Source organism: Epinephelus fuscoguttatus, linkage group LG5 (genome assembly GCF_011397635.1).
Source record: "Epinephelus fuscoguttatus linkage group LG5, E.fuscoguttatus.final_Chr_v1".
NCBI lineage: Eukaryota > Metazoa > Chordata > Actinopteri > Perciformes > Serranidae > Epinephelus > Epinephelus fuscoguttatus.
Window position 1 is genome coordinate 38,623,363 of NC_064756.1, and position 23,314 is coordinate 38,646,676.

Consider the following 23,314-nt stretch of genomic DNA (forward strand, 5'->3'; position numbering starts at 1 on the left):
CTCTAGTAAGCCACCCTTTGTAACTGGGTTTCACATTGCAACTAATAGTTTTAATAATGGTCAATGAATGACTATCACTAATGCTTATACATGCAGATAAGTTACAAAGCATAAATAAGACTACTTTTCATCACTATGGATGGCATCAAAATAAGGACTTACTTCATATTTTTAATGTTACATGGGCTGTGTAGTAGGCTAAGCAATTTTTCCACTCCATGTTTTGGCAATGTAATGGGGGGATCATTGTGAGGTGAGAGTAGATAATCATCAAGGGGTGGGGAAAAATGCATTACACATCAAAATGGCGTAGCATAACGTAGGACAGATGGTGGGGGGCACATATGGAGTAGGTAGTCTGGGGTCCTCCCTTAGTAAACGTTGTCAAGCACTTTATTTCCTATATTCAAGTGATTGTTTTACCTTCAGCAATGTATGGTGGGAATGTCTTTTTTTATGTAACAGTAAACACAAAATTTAGGTGGCAGGTGACAATTTAAAATATAAAATTATAATGGAATATAATGCAGTAAGGCTCTCAGGCACTCTGTATTGCTTTCAAATATTCATTCTGTGGTTGATCTAGTTTTCTCATTTAATGTAATCCCTGCTGAGTCAGGACTCCTGTAAGCATTATTTATTCTCCAGTCCTCCTCTGTTTGACAAAAGTGTTCTGGTTAATTACCTGTTTGGTCGGGCTAAACTGGCTGTTTGGTTCACAAGGCATAACAAGTTCCAAGCTTCAGGTCTGGTGGACCCTGAGGTCCATGTTATGCAGTGCTGTAATTAGTGCTTGGTGGTAATGTTTTTAATAAAGGAAGCCAAAAGTCCTTTGTTTGGGGAAGTAACATCTTAAAAGAAGTATTTCACTGTTGGAAAGATGGTCTTTTGAGGAAAGTGGGCTGTCTTTGTAGTAAAAAGACACAAATACTTTTGAAAATCCCCCTACATGACCAAAGTAAACAGAGAAAAATGTTTGCGGCATTTGTTTTTGCTCAAGATGTAGAAAACCTATAACTACCAGAATGCACCGCACTGTGTCAGGCCAATAAGTGTTCCCGCTGGTAGGTGACGTAATGCGAGCTGGGCTGTTTGACACAGCGGTGGCCGACTGGCAACAGACATCTTGAATTACAGTTGAATATTAAGCCAAAAATATGTATTCTGAAAACATTTGAGGTAAGAAATAGACGGTGTAGTAACAGAGTCTTGATTTGTGTTTAATTAGCACTGCCTAGTTTTAACGTTTGTTCAGAGTTTGGTCTGAGAGAATGAGAGAGAGAGTCCATGGTGGCAGCATGGGTCGTGGGCAGTACAAAAACGGGGAAGTACAATCTGTAGTCGAGCAACTGCCAGGTCCCCAGGAAGTGTGGCAGGCTTTAAAGCTAATTTTCATAGTGGCCAAATAGTGGAATTACAACTTCCAAGTCCATCACAAAATACTTTTTCCCACTGACTTATATTGTGAAAGAGACGTCTGTAAATCAGTGGATACATTTTTCTTTTATTTAGCATCACAAGCCCTATGAAATGTCTAATAACATTTGGAAAGTTTAGAAGCGCCACAATATTTAACCTTTTTCTCTCTATTCAAGTTAGTCGTCTCGGTTGGCGGAAGTCCCTAGTGCGCCTGGTCACTTGCTGTACGGGTCCAATGATGCAGAAGCAATGTCAGTCATTCAGCAGTTGAACGATTATGGCTTCATGCATCACTGAGCAACCTTCATAGGGATGAACAGGGTCCCACCTCCAACGCTGTATCCAGGTCTCTTTGAACATCCATGGCAACAGCCCACAGACAGCTGAAAACCAGCAAATAATGTGAAACGCGCCATCCAGCAGTTTTGTGCTGAAGCATGAGCAGGGAGATCTGGACACTGGTAGGATGGAGAACAGTTTACTTTAGTCCATTTACGCATACTATCCACATTGTTAGCAAACAAAGCTGGTTGAATATTAGTGAGTTATCCCTTTAAAATGCACACATGGCACCATTTCATGTCAATGAAACAATAATTTATTTACATTATTTTATAAACCCCTGGACTTTAAGAACTCATATGTGTCATGTTCACAGAGAGAATGGAAAACTTTGAGGTATTTTTTTTTTATCTTTAACCATTATTTTCCCCTAGTTTATTTTTATTCTGTTTTATCTGGTTACTTTATTTTTATTTTATATCTCAATCTATTTATTTTTCTGGGTACTTTTATTTTTATTCTATGGACATTAAATCATCCTATTTGTTAGTTTGTTCTGTGTTATGTGGTTTGCTTTTAATATTTTATTGTCTTATTGTTGTAATTTTCTAGTCTTGCAAAACTTTTTGTGTAGTTGTTTGTGTTATCCTTTAAACTGTGTCTGTGTCATTCCAATTCTGCCATGTGAAGAGCTTTGGGCTGCATGTTTGTATGAAGGGTGCTAGATAAATAAAGCTGAGCTAAGTTGAGTGTCAAGAATTTGTTGAAGCTAATGATGGGTGGGTGCACATTTTGGAGTCATTTTAGATTCAGTAGGCTAGGGGGCATTTTTAGACTTACATGACTTCTTTTTGGACAAAGTACATTCTGCAAATAAAAGCTTCTCCTTTTTTTAGTTAATAAACAAATAAAATAAAACCGCTTTTAAGAATTGTGCTTTTAAAAGTGATGGGGGTCAAAATCAATGACCATCAATGTCAAATATCCATTATATTTTAATTCTGCCATGCCATCATTTTAAAATCATATTAATAAGCATTTTTGGTAACATTAGGAAAATGTATTACCACGATAGATAGATAGATAGATAGTATGGGTGTGTCTTTTTGTTCGAACCCCTCGCGCACCCTCTCGTGCACACTGCACAGCCCCTCCCTCCTCTGCCACTCAGTCAGCCTCGTGCGCCTACAGCCGCCTCCAACCGGCAGAAAGCACGCGCTGAAACCTGCAGCTGATAGTCAAACTTTAACCATCTATCAAAAATGTCCCCCAGCAGCAGCTGTCACTGAAAGGCGGCATCAGGCACAGAGGGATGGAGCGCAGGAATTAACCGGACAAAGGAGGAAAGCTGACGGACAGTGTGACGTTCAGGAGCCTCGGCGAGGATTACCACGCTCTCCAACGGTGGGGTGTTTTTTCCCCTCTAAAAATAGGCGACTTTGGGTCTGCACGCCCCCACCTAGAGATGTTAACCGCGATGTTAGCTTGTTGAAAAAAATTGCTTCAGTCATTGCCACAAGATTGTTAATGTTCCTCAAATCTGCATCTCCCCTCCTAAAAATGTTTGCGGAGCTCCTCGGTGGATTATCTGAACCGGTTGTCAGCTGTGTGATTTATAATTGATCACGGAGGACGGAGCTGGACACCGCCCGGACCAGCTTCAAGGCTACCGGACCGGGATTGTATGTCTTTTTGCCTGGTTTGTGAAAAGAAAAAGGCAGTCAGCTTCCAGCTCTGTGTGCTGGCGGATGGAAACTGCGCGCATTGCCGGAATATTTTGGGATTGAGATAGTTCAATTTGTTAAATAGGGCCCTACCTGGAGGGATAGCTGCATGTTTTGGAGAACACACCACCCGTCCATACACTCAGACGGATGCTTGGATAAGTGAAAAGGTTACTTGCACTCAAGGACACTCTCAGTGTTAGTCGGTGTAGTTCTCTTAAAGTCTTTGGGTTTTGAAGCACAAACTGGAGCTGCGCACGGATTTTAAGTGGGATTGAAGGTATTTAGCCCCCCGACATCACTTTTCTGTGCTGCGTCTCGCTTTGGATATCCCTCTGAGGACTGTGCTCCAATGAAACAGCGAATGTACACAGATGGCACGAGCTCTGACGCCCCTGTTACTTTGAATGCGTTACTGGAATAACGGTAATTGGGATTTGGGAGGCGAATGGGAGGCTAATGGGAGTTATTCAGCAGCCATATAACCCCCTCCATCCACCCACCCTTGTCGTTTGAGGATCTATGTGTACGTGAGTGCGTCTCGTAGTTTTGCACGGTGAGACCACCGGCACCTGGATTCCCGGTTCGCCCCCTTTTCTTCTCTTCTGCCTGACTGCGCGCACGTCTGTTCCGGTAATTTCGCTCCTGCTGCTGCCGCTGCCTCTGCTGCTGTCCGGTCCCACACACATACACACACACACTCCCGTTTATTCAGCCCCAGAAAACTACCAAGAGAGCCTCTCTCTCTCCGCGTGTGGATGGGAAAGGAGTCGCGCAGGAGAGGAGAGCAGGAGTTGGGATAAGCAGCCGAGCCTGATCGCCTTTAAAAAAAAAAAAAAAAAGCCGTGCGGGGCTCCTCGTTGTGATTTAACTCATCTATTAGTGGACGGATCGGGAGAGCAAGAAGAAGGGGTTCCGGAGAAAAGAGACTAGAGGAAAGAAGGTGGAGATCGATGAAGGTAAGGCTGATTGATTGGCTGTTAATAATGCAGGGTGTGTGAGATGGCGGAGGATGCTCGGTGGGACCGAGCTCTGCTATGCAGCTGATTTTTTTTTCTGCCACGGGGATGCCAGGCTCATCGCGGTGCCAACAATAGTTTTATTCTTAGTGCCCAGGAAATGAATCATCGCTGTAATCTGATTAGGCTCTGCCATAACCTCGCTCTGTGTGTGACTGCTCTCTTTTTTTGCGCCTGTGTTGGCACTGTTGGTGGACTCTGCCATTCTCCAAGGCTACAGACAATTTATTTAAAGCTCTCCAAAATCTAGCACAGCAGCGCTCGCGCTGTTGACAGTCTTCTCTCTGGTGGCTCAAATGGTGAAAGGCTAATTGTTATTTTGGCGTCTCACTTCTGTGCTGCGATGCCTCGGCCAGGCTGGCAGCCCCGCCGTGCCTGTACAGGAATGTGTGCGTGCATGTCTGTATGTGTGCGTGCGTGTGCGTTGGGCTTGCGCGCGCGTATGGATGCATCCGTTCGCGCGCGCGCGTGTGGGTGGGAGCGCAGTAATAGAACCCATTTTTGGGGGAGCCTTCTCTCTCTCTGTCTGTCTCACTCTCTGTTTCTAAAGCTGCCTCATCATGCCGCTCCAGTTGACTGGCGTTACAGCCACATCTATTATGCAGGAGGCTAGGAGATGAGAACACAAGAGGAGAGGAGAGGAGAGGAGAGGAGAGGAGAGGAGAGGAGAAGGAGACAAGGCTGAGGGAAAAAGAAAGAGGTATAGAGGTAAGGATCATAGAGTCAGACCAGGGTGAGGTGAGTAAAGATAGTAGAAGTGAGTAGCGGGAGCAGTACATGAGGGTGGAAATAAGGGTGGGGGGAGGACGAGGAGAGGGGAGGGAAGGACCAGAGAGTGTTAAACAAGGATACAGAAAAAAGACAAGGGCAGAAGAGAGGAGATCGCAATGGTGAAGTGAGGATAACAGAAAGGAGAGAGTGAGATGAGGAAAGATGGGAGAAAGAAGGAGAGGGAGCAGTAAAAATAGGGGAAGGAGGGGAGGAGGGTGAGGAGAGTAAAGAGGAAGTGTAGAGTGGCAGTCGGGGTGAATAATGCTGGGAAACATGACAGTAAGATATATGTTTGTTAAATGTTAAATCTGAAGCAAAATGTTGTACAGTTTCACCCAATACATGCAAACGTAAACTTCCCCTTGTAGACAGAGAGGAGCAAAGTAAGATCTGCTCCTAGAATAATCAGAATTAGTTATCCATTGAGCCGGCGGAGCATCTCTGTGAAAATAAGACTAAACAGTGGTACTTATAAGATGGCTCTCACTGTGTGTCTGTAAGACAGAACAGTAGCAACACAGCAGAGCAGGACACAAGGCAAAAGAAATGGTTCACTAACAGAATCCTATTCAGAGCCAAGGAGTATTTAGGAACCAGTGACAGCTCTACGCCGAGAGAGCGTCTGTTTCCAAAAAAAGATCTGATTAAGCGATCCAAAAAAAAAAAACTCTCCACACTTAACAAGCTGCTTGTAGTTCATGGATAGATTTGAACAAGTTGACTGGGATTTACGACTACAGAGAGTTCCTTAGAGGCAGTCTGATTCCCAGGAGCAGTGTAAGAGAAAGTGACCTCAGTATTTCAAGGTCTGAGTAAATGAAGAGAACTGATGTGCTTTTAAAACCATGGAGAGCTCTGACATGGTCACAGTGACACAGTGAGCTGCAGATATTTTCAGGACCATGGAGAGCTCTGACACAGTTCAGATCCCTGAGTGAGTCTCATGTTGTCAGCACCGTGGACAGCTCTAACATAATCCAACACAGCCACTTGTGGTTTGTGGACAGATTTGACACGTTGACTGGAATTCAGGACCACAGAGAGCTCATCCAAAGCATTCTGAGGTTCAGGAACAGTGCAATAGAAACTGACCTTACTGGTGGGGGGTCTGACAAGTTTTCAGCACTTTGGAGAGAGTTGATGTGTGTTCGGACCAGTGGAGAGTCATTTGTTACACAGTGAGCTCCTACGTGATCACAGCACCATGGATAGTTCCAACAAAGCTGCTTGTCATTTATGAATAGATCCAAACAAGTTGACTGGTTTCAGGACCAAGGAGAGTACATAAGACGCATTCTGGTCTCATGGACCAGTATATTTGTAACAGACTTTGATGAGGTTTGAGAGATTTCCTCACAGTCCTGAGAGCTCTAGCCAGCTTCTCTAGGATGTTAAGATTTCAACAGTTAATCCAAATACAGCCAGTCTCTGTGTGTGCTGCGCCACCTTGCAATGTTGTCCAGTCATTGCAATTTGACTATTTAAAATGGGTAAAATTTCATTTCATCATAGGGCTGCGCCGAGCGTATTGATTCGCTCAGCCCCTTTTTGACACCCCCCTGCCATGGCACTACTGCTACTGCTGCACCTTGGACAGAGTCCCAAACAAAGTGACAGGTCAAACTATTAGCAACACACTGCTAGTGATACTCAATTGCCTTAATGGGTTTAATGACCAAGTCAAGCTCTTTCCATGTCAATGTGATTTTGTTGGGACCATTTAATGGCTCGGTGTCGGATGTTAGCTGTTGCTGCTGTGTTAACTCGTGCTAACCGAACAGGGAGAGAAGGAGGAGAGCAGCTCACAGCAACCGTCCTTCAGTGCTGTGCCGAATGGCAGCAGCAGCTGTTGCTGTTGCTTTAGATGGTTTTACACCCGGTTCACACTACAAAACATTTCTGTCCGTTTCAACAGTCACTGTGTCAGATTAGGTGATTGTGGAGTCATAAAATCGTGCTGTGACACGGCCGACAGTCATGACACACTACACGATGGTCCACAGCAATGATCCTCGGTCGTCTTTCACTACGTGTGTGATGTCATCAGGTTATTCTTGTCATATTTTTATTGCTTTTACTTTTATTTCAGTCACTGTGTCTGTTCATGTGCCAGCTGAAATGTTGTTGTAGTAATGTAAAAACTGCCACCAGATGGCAGGAGCTGCATTTGAAGTACCATACGCAAACATGCAAGTCAATGAGTCCTCCACAACTAGTTCCTGCAAATGTTTCACAATAAAAGCCTTTTTCTCTCAACCAAAGTTATAATGGGCTTTTATTTTTATACAGATACAGGAAGTGTTGTGTTTGAAATGACAGCGCGAAGCATTAACTTTATCAAGGCAAATGGGAGCGGATAAAAAGTAAAAATATAGAAATACAGAGGGATTAATAAACAAAGATCTGTTTATAATGTAGTCTGTTTCAAACGAAGCTGGTAGCCTTTGTAGTTGTGGTAAGTAAAAGCCACTATTTTTTAAATTTTCTAACTTTATGTCCGTCTGCATTATGAGGATGTACCATTGTTTGCTAGCTTGATGCTAATGACAGTACTCAACGGGTTGACAAAGTGCCTCTGCTGTTTCACACCACATTTTTTCCCTTTTTTACTCTCTCGTGGTAACATCCCTAGAGGAAATATCAAAAGGCTGGGCTATTGTTGTCATACAGTTGTCTACAGCAGCAGATCCCTCTGTGTTTCTATTGGTCAAAGTGACAGCTATGACAGGAGAAGTCGTGAATGACAAAAAGAAAATCAAACATGCTAGACTTTCTGTCGTGAGGCGTCTCAGATGTTGCATTGGTTGACGTTTACTATGACACGACACGAGATGAAACGAAGAATTATCGTGTACGACACTCATTGTCATTCTCGATCCATGGCGACACCGGCACCTACATGGTTCGAACACCATGGAGAGTTTTGATTAAACTGCTTGTAGTCCATGGATAGATTCAAACAAGCTGGAATTTAGGACCAAGGACTGGTTCTAAGGGACGATTAAACTGATCTCAGCACTGATGTCTGACATGGGACCTTCAGAGAGCTCCTTCAGACTCACTGATAAAGCTACACAGTCATGTGCAGATCAATGATATCTCATACACGTTGGTTTCAGTTTCCAACGTTAAGTTTCATATGAGCATTAGAAGTTTCACAGCCACGGACAAGTTTGAACAAAGAGTATAAGCTAAGGCTCTTCTACTTGAATAAGCATTTTCATGCAGCACTGATGGGCACAGTTAGACTGTATTTTTATTTGAAAGACATAATCACCCCAGCTTCAAGGGCACCATTGTCAAGGTGCATAGAAGCTGGACAGATGAAACAAAGCAAGAAGTCTTAATTCCATCAGATAGAGTCAGTGGACATGTGTCTTTCCCAACACGAGATGAAATGAACTCACAGGGCAGTAGGTGGATGTCGTGAGTGATTTAAACCCGCATGTTGGCAAACATCCTGCCTGCTGAGGCGTTCTATAGCAAGACACTGAATTCCTACCATTCCTTGCTGTTTTTCAGCTGACCCTGACATCTGACCTCCTTCTGGAAGGAGGGTTAATTGAGAAGAGAACATTTGCAATGCAATCAATAAAATACACAAGTATCATCATTGTGGTTTCGGTCAATAGATATCAACCACATCTATTTTTAGGACCAATAATAGGCATTTATAGGATACAGAGGACTTTGGACCTCAATTAGAATGCAAGACCATACAGTTTAATGTAGGTGCTTAGTAGTGAAATCATAGCAGTCAGCGTCCTCTGCTTCATTACACATATTTTGATTTATGACTAATTCCTGTGATAAATATTGTGCATTAATGTGTGTTTGCAGCCATAATTTGCACCTTCTTTTTAATGTCGCAATTGCAGTGGTTAAATCTGACATTTGCTACTACCTCTAAATTGTAGGAATATATTTACCCACAGTTCTAATATATTTTGTGAAGTTTTCAGGATGCAGGGTTTTAGGAGGGAGGCAAGATGGTGTTTCAATCTTGCCTGCTAGGTTTGGCAATTTTATATGTCAATTTTCAAAAACTGGGTATTGTGTCAAAATTGAATGAAGACAGTTTCGATTATGTTTGCTACAGACTTCCTGTTGTTGTTTTGGTGCATGAATTTACTGAGAATGTGTGTGTTATAAGACAATGGAAAGTTGTGTACATGTTATCATGATGCACCTAGTTGCAGAGGCTTACTAGAGAGATAAACAGACAGACAGGTAGGCAGTCAGGAAGGATATGAGTTGACAGAGACAACAGGCTGGTGCAGACAGAGACAGGCAGACAGGCCAACAGATGGACAGACATGCAGGTAGGCAGACATTCTCTTACTCATACAATAAACAAAAGACAGTCTGGCTTAAAGCAACTGGCAGACAGGTAGACATGAAGACAGTCAGGCAAAAGAGCAGCCAGCCAGGTGGCAAGCCACCCAGTGTCATGCTTGAGTGTGATGATAGAGCCAAATGTGTTAATGTGACTGGAGTGATGCATTGTTTTGTGGCGACTATTATCATATGGAGAGCATTACAGTGTGCTTCACATCCCATTAGCAGAGAGAGAGAGAGAGAGAGAGAGAGAGCACATCCCCACCTCCACACTTGCTCTCAGTATGCTACTCTGATGTGTTTTCCTCCTCCTTTTACCTATGACACATTTGTTGGCAGCTGTATTTTCCCTTCTCAGACAGCACAGAAAAGACCCAACTGTTATCTGTTAAAAAGATTCTCAGACACAGGTCAAATGCATCTAATCAAGTTTAAGTTGTAATGAGATTTAATGGGGATGATATTTATTTTACGCAGGACAAAAGGAGAAGACCTGGAAAATGTTTGTCTATTCCATGGATAATTTGCGTAATCGCTTGATGAATAACTAAAATATCCATCTGTCAAAATGACTCACCGATTTAATCCATAGTCATTTCAGCACTGCATCTGTTTCAATCAATTTTTCAAGGTTGATTACAATGAAATTGAGTCCAATTGATTATGTACCAGAATGTTTACCTCAGGAGGGTTTGAATGTGATCTTTTTTGGACTTGAGGATATTCTGAGTACTGATGACAAATACAGTAGAAAAAAGTACATAATTGATTTAAAGCATGACTTTATTCATTGATTTGAGTTAACCATCCATTAAGAATGAGTACTCCCATGTTTTGTTTGTTTACAGTTACAGTACAGTACAAATCTGTCCCTAATAATATTTTCTTTGTGTTTGTAACATACTTGGGTTATATAAAGCGTGAGCCCCTAGTCTGATAATGTTGGAAAAATATGAAATACGTTTTATCAGTGTCAATTCAGTCTCAACCCAGTCTATCTCTTACCTTAAGAAAGTTTCCTTCGCTTGCTTTCCAAACTAGTGCAAAAATGAAGAAGTTAAATGGCCATAAATTAAAAGTACCATAACACTTCAATTAAAGGCCCGGGCTATTATTTGCTTAAATCACTGAACTCAACAGGCTTTAATTCATTTACATGAAATTGTTGCTCAAGTTGTTTATTTAAACCAGCATGAATATTAGTTGTGTAAAAATCAGGCTTCAAATAACATCTTAATGATGAATCATTCATTTTATCTAACTCAGACAGACAGCACATCAGAGACAAAGAGAGTTACGACAATCGTTTCATGGCACCCAGCATTCCAACACAACATCACTGTGTCTTGTTAAAACAAAACTCACTTGGGTAAATTTTTTATGAAAAACACTTTTGATTATTTTGATCAGCGGACCCTCAGGGACTAAAGTAATATGAATAACTTACAAGATAATAGAGGAATGGACATACAGTATATTTTGACTTTATGGCTGAATCAGTGGTAGGGAGTCATGACTGTTTTTGGTCTCTCTTGTGCACCATGCCAGTATATCTGAAGGAATTATGGTCTTCTTTGGAGCTCATGGTTATATTTGATCAAAGCAGCTAACTAACATTAGCTCAAGTGGGTGGCCAACAGTCTGGTTTTATACATCCAAGAACTTCTATAAAAGTGAACTACTTGGCAACCAGACCAGACATTTGATTGAGACAGGCGTTTATTTGTTTAAATGTATAGCCACACTGGGCGAGTAAAAAGGGACTGGGCTTGTCATTGAAGTTGTACGGTGTTATGATTTTAACAGTAAATAACAAGAAAAACTCAGGCCTGCTGTATCTAGTGGAACGCTGTGCATTTCAGACCTTGGAATTATTACAGCCATTATATTTTATTGGCAGCCACTGGTAGTTCAGCTGGCACCTTGGCCACCATCCGGCACCTCATGATTAGACCTCTCTGTTATTAATCCTGCTCGCCAGCCAAGAAAAGAAAGAAACAAAAGGAAAGTAAACAGGCCGAGGTACTTCTAAATTCATTTAAGCTTTGCTCTGTTGAAAAAAAATAAGACTTTTTTTCCCCCTGCTCTGAGAATTAGGTTGTGTTTTGATCTTTGCAAGCTGTCATGCAGAAGTGCTTCTTTTCTTTTTGGTACATTTTTTAATGTCTGTTGTTGTGGTTTTTAAGTGGAACAGGCTATCAGACTTAATTCCAGAAGCTGTACTTGTTACTAATAAAGGCTTGTTATGTAACAGTACCCCCCCTCCCCCCCTCCTCACCCCCCAGTGACAGATAAGCAGGTAAGAGGCCGTCACAAATATCCAGATCATAATGTGTGATTTACATTCTAGTGGAAATTCTGCATCCTGTCTGGTTAAAGAATTAATCTGTGGCTTAATCCCTCAGCCTAGAGCTATACTCCCCAATCCCTCCATCTATTCACCCATCTGTTTCTTCATCCATCTGTCCATCCAACCAACCAACCAACCAACCAACCAACCATCCAGCCAGCTTGCCTTGCCTGCATTCTTTCCTTTTCTTTCTTCCCAGAGATTGTCTGATTGGATCGGGGGGAGATGTGTTGCCGGTGCACTACAGGTCTACTGTTTTCTACTAAAGACATTACATATAAATGAAATGCTACGCCGACTATCTGTACTTCATTCTCTAGTCCCCAGGAGTCCCCTTCTTATCAGCAAACTTCATTTCCTTTGTGCTGTCACTTGCTTTGGAGACATTGCATGATGTGTTTTCTTTTTATATTCAGGCAGCAGTCCTATAGAGCAAGAACACCACCACCACTAGTGCTGAGAAAATAGGAACTTCAAATTACTGTAATTTAGTCAGATCCCCCCTAAAGCTCAGAGAAGTGTGGTGTATGTTTATCTTAATTCCTTTCCATTTTAGAACAAATCTCTTTACGTTATAAGGTGTAGACTGATACTTACTCTAGACCCCATGGTTCTATTATAAATATTACTGTAATAGTACTATGGTTAGATTCTAAACATGCATTAGGTTTAGCTATTGATTTCCTCTCTAATCCAAATAGTTGTCATTAGTTGATGGATTATGCCCATTGTTGTTATATCCACCAACTCCCACACACACAGGCTCTAAGTATGCCACAAATACTGTGATTAACTGTTAATTTATTTCTTCTCCTCCTAATCTTCACCTCTCCTCCTCATCTTTTGTTTCCGGTTTATTTTTGTAAATTCTTTTGTTAAAAAGGCTTTTCTAAATAGACCACAGAAGTGTGACCTACATTTGTGCCCAAATAAGGGATTGCAGTTCCTTTGCTTTGTCAGACTAATGGAGAAATTATAACAGTGGTGTAAAAAGATCGCCACTAAATGAGTCCAACTTCTAGACACTTGTTTTTGTCAAGGAGCCGGGGTTTCATGTGGATTTCCTTGTTGAGTTGGTCCAGGACCATTATGGAGTAGATTAAAGGTCACAAACGTTGGTCAGCTGAGCAGGTTACCCTTTGATGCTGATGTCTTCATTTGTTGTATCATAGAGAGACCACTCAGCACCGGTTTATTGGTAGATTGATTTTAACAATGAATCACTGACACATTTTATTGATATTTTATTAATGTCATGGTTGTTTAGTCACTCGGTTAACTGATGAACAGAATCAATTATTTATTGAGTTATTTATTTATGAAGCAAAAATGGACACTGACACTGTGATGAACATTTGTCACCATTTTGTAGGGATGCAACGATTATTTTCTGGAGTACTCGATTATTTGCTTGGTCCATAAAATGTCAGAAAATGGTGAAATATGTTGATCAGTGTTTCCCAAAGCCCAAGATGGCGTTTGTCTGTAACCCAAATATATTCAGTTCACTGATATAGAGTAGTTAAAAAAACCACATATTTACGAAGCTGGAATCAGAAAATGTTGACTTTTTGTTCTTAAAAGAATACTCAAACTGATTAATTGATTATCAGATTAGATGGCTATTAATTCAGTGGTTGACAAGCTATCAGATTTGTTTAATTGTACCATAGATTATGTGATAAATCAATTGATATAGGGATAATTTAAAAAAAAAAAGATAATAATAGATCAACCTTTTGCCACCTGCTTTTCTCCCTACAGAATGATACATACATTTATTTTAACTTTGGAGAAAAAAAACACTCTTTCATAAAATAATCCAGTTAGAATTTATTATTTAATGGTAGTTGCTTACATGCTAGTTGGTTAGTTCATTAGGTATACAACAGAAACATAAAAAATATGGTGTTTTTGCACCTTTAAAGCAGTCTGGTGGTTAAACATTGTTAAAATATTTGAAAATACTACTAATAATAAATACATAATTTCATTGTGAGGGTCCAGCTATCACATTCCATCAGTTTGTTTAGGTAGATCCCCCCGGGTTAAAGCAAGTTCAGTCCTGTGTCCGAGCTTAAACCAGTTTTATGTAAACTGGCTGAATTGGTATTTGTTATTACGATACATCCTGGTCAGTTAAAAAGAAGCCTACATCAGCAACCTGTGCGGACAGCATCACAGTGTTAAATCCAGCTTGTACTGCAGTAGTAATAAACCATATGACAATGTAATTAACATAATGTTATGTTTATAAATGGACTGACAGACTAATGGACTAACTAAGCGTCAGACAGGCTGTATGCAAATTTACTGCCCAGCCAAAATTGGTGTCGGCACCAACCTTGGCTCAAAGGAGACCACATTTCAGTAGAGGTGGGAGGTGAAGAACTGGCACACTTTTAGTTTGTTTACTGAAACATTCATGTGCTTTTATGGGTGATGAGATGCGACATGGCAGCGTTAGTCTCTGTAGAAAACTGAAACTGCGCTAAGATGACATTTTGGATTTGAAGCTGATGGAAGTGGTGTTGTGTCTGGCTGCAGGGGATAGAGTGCAGCTCTTTTGAGCTGAACTTCAGTTGGACACTCTGTTTTGCTCACCTCAAAACCACCACAAAAGACGAGAAATGGCTGATTTGTGAAGTTGAAAGCAATTGATAACAAAAAAACCTGTATGCCGTGATACTGTAAAACCATGTCATTTTTTTAGGGCATTTTTTCCTTTAATTGATAGGATAGTGAAGTATGAAAGGGAGAGAGAGAGGGAGAGACATGCAGCAAAGGGCCATAGGCTGGAGTCGAACCCGGGCCACTGCGGCAACAGCCTTGGACATGGGGCACCTGCTCTATCCACTAAGCCACCGACACCCCAACCATGTTATGTCTGCAACCATTATCATACCCTAAAAGTCTCACACCATTGCAACCCAGGTTGCAGCACATACAGTACAGATTAACATACTGCATTTAAAGAAGAAGCAATCAGGAGTGAGGAATCCACGCTCCCCATATTTGACATACAGTCAGTAAAAAGCAAACTAAATCAGACATGATGAGGGAGCCCCCGAAACATCAGTAACACTTTCACAGTTTTTCAAATAAATCTCTGTTGTCTTTTCTACTGTGCTTTAGTGGCTTTCGTTTTTGTGAACCGACAAATCCAGATTCCCTCTCAGGACAGCAAAGATCCATCCTGAATTGAATTAAAAAGCTCAGAGCAGATATGTAACTCTAAAATGTAACAAGGGGAGAAGTTTCTTTTTTCCCTCCTGCCACCGGAGTGGGTCTTCACGTGTGATCTGACAGCAGAGGGACTAATGAGAAAATGGTAAAACGTGTCAAGTTTAAATTGAATATGAGCCTGCCTGGTGCAGACCCCCTGAGAACTGACAGTGTGAGGACACATGACAAGCACAACTCCAGTGTAAATTCAATATGGATGTCAGCATGCTAATCTCAACAGGACAGTGATCTAATGCTCATCACGTCTCGCTCTGTCTTTCTGTTTCCATACCACTGTCGATCACTCTCGCTCTTTCCATCTCTTTCTTTCCTCTCTCTACCCTTCTTCCTAGTCTCTCTTTGTAACCTGACTTATTCCTCTATCAGTCTCTTTCTGTCTCTCTCTCTCTTTTTCAAGTTGAAGGTCATATCTGACAGCTGGCTGATGGATGGGGCAGTATGATTCAAGAGACCTGAACACAAAAACACTCTGCGTGTTTGTGTGTGTTGTGAGCATGGTCAGAGCAGGGTTGAGGACCATTTCCATTACCTGGAATTTGGTACTGGTACCCAGTCGTGCCCATTTTGGTACTCCATTCTCTGGAATAACACAAATGTAATTTTTGAGCAAGCTGCAAGGGTGACCTAAACCTGCTGTCTCTCTTTCTCTCTCTATACTCTGCAGCAGTCATCAGCTCACCTGCTCTTCTCTAATCATACATAGAGGTAATTTTTGGTCTCTGTGTGTCTGCTCATGTGCATTTGTGTGTGTGTGTGTGTGTCTGCTCATCTCTCTCGCTCTGCTCAGACACAATGCACAGAAATGTGGAATAAATACATAATTGCAAATACAAAAATCACAAACATCACTAGGCTATTTCTTGCTCTTTCTTTTTCTTTTTTTTATAGGGGCTAAAAACAAATATAAATGGACCTGCATTTGTATAGCGCCTTTATAGTCATCCGAACACTCAAAACGCTTTTTACACGACGGGTCATATTCACCCAGTCACACACACATCATACAATGGTGGCCGAGGCTACCATATAAATTGCCACCTGCTACTCAGTTTTTAACACACTCACACACTGATGGAAGCATCATCAGGAGCAATTTGGGGTTCAGTATCTTGCTCGAGGATACTTCGACATGCAGACTGGAGGAGCCGGGGATCGAACAGATGATCTTCCGATTGGTGGACGACCCTCTCTACCTGTGAGCGGCAGCCGCCCCAAATGAGAAAATACATATATAGAAAATAAAAACAACAAAAGAAAAAAGAAAAAGGCTATATTTCTAAAATAGAACAGAGAAGAAAATTGACAAGAGGCCAGAACTAGCCCTGCAGATCACGAGCCAGCCATTGCGCGTCCTGTCTGGACAGCCCAGTTGGTTATCTTTGTGTCTGCTTCGGAGCACTCCACAGGGCTTTTCCTTCATAGTTCAGTTGGTACTTAAAAGTACAGAGTTCAGTTTACCCTGACAGTGAGAAACAATATAAAAGGCTGATGTGTGTGTGGATGTCCTTGTGATTGACTCAAACTAAGCAGTACGCTGACATTTAATTAATTATTTAATCACTCAAACAATCATTTAGAAAAGCAGTCATAATTGACAGTGACATTTTATTAGGTAGTGGCTCTAAAACTAACCTGTGTGTCTGTTATATGGTGTTATGGCTCTGCTGCTGCTGGCCTGATCAGGTAATAGGGGGCTGGTTGTGCAATTGGGAAAAAGCAGACAGGGGTTAGGGTTAGGCAAGTCACATTCATGGCCAGGGTTTGAGGTTAGGGTAAAAGGGTTAGGAGGTTAGGGGTTTGGATGATGCAAGCCTATGTAATGTCTCCAAGAGTGACATAAGTAAACATGAGTGTGTATCAGTCCCCTTTAACATTCAAATACTTGAAATTTTTACAGGCAGATATACATGCTGCAGAGCTCTCTCTCTCTCTCTCTCTCTCTCTCTCTCTCTCTCTCTCTCTCTGTTTGTGTGTGTGTGAGGCAGATGGAGGTTGCTGTTAGGTGAAGCCTCTGTAGATTTATCCTCCATTTCACTGCCCATCACAGTATGAGTGCACACACACACGCACACACACACACACATACGCACGCGCGTGCTTGTTCTGGTGAAACCTGACTGCTCCTCTTATCCACTGCAGTCATGCGCTCTTTTGAATCCTTTACCCCTGCGTACTATTCCCCCCCTTCATTTGGGTTCATATCAGGGACGTTTAAGAGTCCTTATCAAGTCTCTGTAAAAGTATAACATGTCTATATTTTTAGCATTTCCTGTTAACAGAACAAAGATGGAAGATTTCTTTCAAAGTTTGCAAGGCTAATGCACATTCATTTATGAAACCTACGATCCTCCGGTCTCCCTCAGGAACTGGTTCAGCAGAGGTTGTAAGGCATTCGGCTCCTGACACATCTCATCTAATGATAAATTTAGTCAGTAAATGTGTCTGAATTAAACAGCACTCATTTAATATGTAGCATTTGCTGTGTGAAGTGGTAACTCTGCTCTTTTTAACCCAAACATTAATGTATTAATGTGTTTTATTAATGACTTTCTATGATGTCAGTGAGGTGCCCCGCCTCTGCTATGAGAAAAACCCCAACTCAAACTCTGTGCATTAGAAGAGCAGACATTTTAACAGGTTGCTTGATCAAGGATAGGTTAGGGTTAGCTGTATCAGATGTCACTGTATATTTTAATCCCATTGTTTCACTTCATATATGAAAGCAGTTATTTGCATTTCATCCATTTATTAATAAATAAGTGTGTGAAAACTCAATTGTGGTGCTCCTTGCAACAAAAAAAGCAGCTTTCCAAGCTAGCAAAAAATATCTTGTTCCCGCAGGTTGAGATTTTAATAAATGTCATATTGATGCATTAATCTCCTCCATGTATACTTAATGAAAGAGCAATGACATAACCTAAATTTTAGTCCTCTAAATGTCTGCTTTTGAATTTTAGTCCGTAAGTATGACCTTATTTGTAACATTTGTTGCCTACATTGTTTAAAGCTTAACCTAAGTAGACTCAGTTGGGGATTGTAGAGGGATTTAGATTCAATAGGCAGGTTTGATAGTGGTATTGATTTGATAAAACACTCTTAAACCCCAAACACCAACCTCTCTCCTCTCCTCTCCTCTCCTCTCCTCTCCTCTCCAACAGAAGCCAGAAGGTGTTAAATAACACGCCTGATAGAAACCTAAAAATACACCCACAGACATTTTCCTCTCTGTGTCTGTCTGTCTCCTTCTCTTTGTCTCTGTCTTTCTCCAGAACACTGATATTCATTTTCTCTCATAAACAATGTTTTCTCAGTGGTCATTTCACAGGAGGAATATTTATTGATCTCACCAAAGCTTTTGATCTTGTGGATTGCTATCTTTCAGAAATGCTTAATGATATTGGTCTTTCCCAGCATGCATTGCTGTGGTTTAATGTGGATCTCAACAGCAGAAAAGAATGTGTTGTTCTGAGAGGGTTTAAAGCAGATTTGCTTACTCAGTAGAGAGGTGTGCCTCAAGGTCCTACTTTAGGACCACCATCTATCTATCTATCTATCTATCTATCTATCTATCTATCTATCTATCTATCTATCAGCTAGATACACATTGGCATTCCTAGATGTGCCAGCCCGTGGCAACTCACGTCACCGTCCAATTTCCAGCCTTGCCATCCCCAGAGTTAAATGCACTTTTCCCCCACTCGCTCTCTGCTTGTACATATGGGCTCTCATAGCAGGTCTTTTTTCTCTGCTCCTATGGCAGCTCGACTCCTCTCCTCACTGATGTATAAAGAGATATACTCTGTAGATGTTGCTGTGTCTCATGTGTGATGAAGATTGGGTGAGGAGAGACTCATTATTGAGATTGAAAAATATCCCGAGCTTAATGATCCACAGTCCCAGCATTAAGTCCCACCAAAAAGATATTGCCTGGCGAGTCATAGTTCTCGAGATCGGCTCTTTAGGTGCGAAATGAACTTTTATCAAGGGTGTCAACATATGAATGTCAGCTGATGCAGACATGGAGGTGGTACATATATTTCAGTGAAAGAAGTAATACCTTTGTGTGGTCATTTGTTAACGAGCGGCAGCGCAACCTGTCCAACATGTGCAAGGGGATGTACTTGACGCACATCACATGACATGCCATGGCGGTGCTGGTGCGTTTTCAGGTTTAGTCTAACTGTAGCATGTGGGTTTTGTAGACTGTTCTGCACTGCCCTCACAAATCAGTTTCATGTTGATAACTAACATAAAAAAAATAAAAAATACATTTTCGACATTTGTGAATCAATGCTTGAATCATCCTTGTAAGCATTGCGCTGCATCTAATAATTAATTTTTTTTCCCCACCCCTACCTGAGATAAAAAATTTCTGACCCCTCACTCATCCGTCTCTCTTTTGCCTGAGAGTAAACACAGCCTGTGATTCAGCTCTGCTGCAGTTCAGCCCTCCTGCTGACACTGAATATGAGAGCTGTTTTTTTTAAAGCTCTGAGCGCGCAACTCACAGGGGTTACCACAAAGTATAGGATGGAGTGATATCAAAGGAAAAGGCAGGGAAGGAGAGGAAAGCAGAATTAAAGACAGAGAGAGACAGTAAGAGGCAGAGAGAGAGAGGATAGATGGCAGCCAATTACGTGGCTCAGCTTAGTGTGAACAGTGGGACGGGGTGCTGTCAGCAGCGAGATAAAAATAGACACTATCTGTTGGGATGTATGTCTGTGTGTGTGTGTGTGTGTGTGTGTGTGTGTCAGAGAGAGAGAGAGAGAGAGAGAGAGAGAGAGAGAGTGAGAGAGAGAGAGTGAGATGTGATTCCTGTATTTCTTCTTGTGTGTATCTGAATGTGTGCGGCATGTTTTATCTATTTGCATTGTTTGCTGTTAATTGTGCATTGAATTTGTGTGTTTATCACTGAATTAGTGTGTGTGTGTGTGTGTGTGTGTGTGTGTGTGTGTGTGTCCTTGCAGCACAGTGCAGATGGGTGGTGGTTTTACTGACTTTCACTTCCTTGTTAAGATGGGTAGAAAACCTCACATGCACAAACTCAGTCTACAGGGGCAGATAATGTGTGTAATGTGTGTAATGTGTGTGTATGTGTGAGAGAGACAGGGAGAGAAATTTAGTCAGAACTACCCACAACCAATTAAAACATTACCTCTGATGTGGAAAGAGAATCTGAAGATAGAGATGGTCCACACACAGCTCACAAAACAAACAAGACAAAAGCCATTTGCAATCTCTCTCTCTCTCTGTCTCTCACACACACAAACACACACTGTGAGCTGAATGTCATGTTTGATGTAATGAGTTTCATGGGTGAGTGTCTCCATGTAAGGGCGGGTCATTAAATGGTAATGGTGAGATGAGAGCTAATCTGTCACACACTGACAGCAGTGATGGATAGAAGGGTGGAGGAAGAGAAAGAGGGAAAGGAAGGAGAGGGAAGAGATGAAAGAAGGGTTAGAAGAGGGGAACGTGAGAGAGAGAGGAGGGAGAGATGAAAGAGACAAGAGGCAGAGAGGGTGGGAGAATGGGATATGAGAGACTGAGGAATAAAATAAACATAGAAAGATTCCATTTTTTTTTTATTCTCCTCCTGAAAACAAAACACAACAGAAAAGGGTGTTTTCCAGAAATGTCTGACAAAATCTTAAAATTCTGTAGGTGAAGTTGTGAAGAGCAAATCTGATTGTTGTCGGACAAAAACATCTGCAGAATACCATTCTTAGTTGCCAGCAGCCCAGAGAAGCCCTGTACATGTGTGAGTGTGACTGTGCGCACAATATATATGTGTGTTTGTTCTTATGTATACATGCATAAGAAGTGTTTGAACAAGCAGTGTCAAGCTGACTAGAATGTATGAGACTGGTGAATTACATCCATTCATGCACAGTCAGCAAAAAAGACAGAGTTGCTCTGAATATCAAAACAATGCAGAGCGGCATTTCTCTCTTTAACACTGGTTTGCAGTGATCATTTAAAAGCTGACACTTGATATCTTTCATTCATAGTTTGATACGACTTATGAAATACTTGTCGATACAGCTTATACAATCTAAGAATAAGAATATGAGTGGCAGCATCAATACTGCCCTTTGTTTTATGGGGGTCAGTCAGCTACAAGGAGGTTGTAGTTATATGATATTGTCATAATTTCTGACAAAAGGTAGTAGATAGACGGCCCAGACACCAGAAGAATATGTTGGCATTATATGTTTCTGTAAACCATGTATATGTCACATTTCTATGTTTCTAAGTATGATATCAACATTTATAAAGTGAAATATGTGAACTGATTTGTCATCTGGAGATGGAGGGGGTGATGGATGGGTGATGGCCATACACATGTCGCGACTTTAAGTGCCTGGAAAACGCGAGGTCAGGCGCTGGATGCTACTCTTGTGCCTTTCTTGTGCCAGCTTGCAAAAACACGGCGGCAGGTTGCGTCTGAGGTTGCTCAGCAACCTTAACAAGCACCATACAAATCCTATTTACCTGAAATCCTGAGTGCAGAGCTGATTGTCTTCTTCTGTGTGTCATCCGTGGAACAGATGAAAAGCTCTGGCAGCCCTGCACAAAAATGATCAACTTTTCCATATTTATCACAGACTGACTTTACAGAAGAAGGGAAAGATATCTGTCGGCTGTGATTGGTTGGTCTTCCTCACATGAATTGTGGTGTGCGCTGCTGCAATCCAAAAGTTGAACTCGGTTTATCTCAGGGCGCAGTTGTCGCACACTGAAAAGCAGCCACTTGCACCACTCTGGCATTTGAGCATGCCTGCGCCTACACTGAAAATAATGAATTTGGGGGCACAAAAACATGGCATGTGTACAACCCCTAGGACAGATTTTTTAAAAGTAAGATGATTAAAGTGTTGTCTGGTATCTATACCAAGTCAGTTTTATTTGTAAAGACCAATATCACAAATCACTATTAGCCTTAATGGGATACTTTGCTGGTTTTCATCCAGCTTTGTATCAAAACAACATGGGTAGTTTGTGTAAATGAACTGTGGTAAACTTCCTGCCAGCTAAGGAGTGCCCAGATATCCCTCCTCCCCCCTCAGCAAACCCCCACGGGATGATGCAGATGATGCAAAACAGGTCATCTGGTGGAGTTTCACAGATGAGTGAGGCAGTGCTTATCAAATATAAATCAAGATTATGTTCCTGCACTGCAGATTTCTCACCTTAAATGTTTCCAGAAACATATTTTAGTGCCTTGTAATAGCAGGTGATGTGAACAGAAAGTGGGTGCTATACAATTTCCTGCACAGTGAAAATGGAGGCTGAAAAAGCTGAGATCAAACAGTAAAACTAAGTAGTGCTGATCAAATATAAACCAAGATTCTGTTACTGCATTGCCTATTTCTCACCCTAAATGTTTTCAGAAACATGTTTTACCTTACAGTTTAACTGTAATACTAGACTATTTGTTACCGCCTGGCTGCCATTGTGTCAAATGGACAAGTTTGGATTACGTCATCTACCAGTGGGAGCATGAATTGGTCCAGTGTGGCACAGTGCATTCTGATAGTCATTGGTTCTTTACCTACTGAGCAAAAGCGACACCCTCTGTCCTTTGACGCTCACTAAGGATAAGAAAAACTCCCTTTACCAGCAAAAACAAAACAAAAAAAGGCCTCAGCTCTGTATTTGTATGTTAATTGTAAATTTTCAACAATGTCCTTCCCCATAGACATGTTTGTATTGCTGAATACATGGCTCCCATAACCAGCAGGCAACTTTGCATCCTGTTGATGACACATGGCGTGACTGAGAGCTGCCTACAGGAGTCATTACTGTGTAAACTAAATTCACCGTGCCTTTAAACACAACAGCCCCAAACGGTTTCCAACAGCCACGCACACACACAACCAGAACAGTCTACCTGCAGCCAAGCCTCTTGATGGATGATTTAAACTATAAAAGTGGTTTTTAAAATATTCAGTAATGTGTATAGAAAGGTGAATCATGAATGATTAAAGACGGCATTATGATGAGTGCCATTAAACCTCTCTACCCTCATCCACAGTGGAGCTATAAAGACACACTGTCATGCAAATATAGCCTTTCATTTTCCCACAGCAGTGAAAATATGGACATTCAGCTATAGTTACACATGACGTGATGTATGATCTTTGGACATTTAGCTGTGAGCC

General features: G+C 41.5%; 1 protein-coding gene across 6 annotated transcripts in view; it reads left to right on the forward strand.

Annotated features, from left to right (window-relative positions):
* The first annotated feature begins 2,887 nt into the window (after positions 1-2,887).
* si:cabz01090165.1 (uncharacterized protein LOC100333421 homolog) overlaps positions 2,888-23,314 on the forward strand; it is a 537,387-nt gene continuing 516,960 nt past the window's right edge. For all 6 annotated transcript variants that reach the window (XM_049576585.1, XM_049576584.1, XM_049576586.1 and 3 more), the window contains exon 1: positions 2,888-4,384. The gene's annotated coding sequence lies outside the window, so the exon portion shown is untranslated. The remainder of the gene's footprint in view (positions 4,385-23,314) is intronic.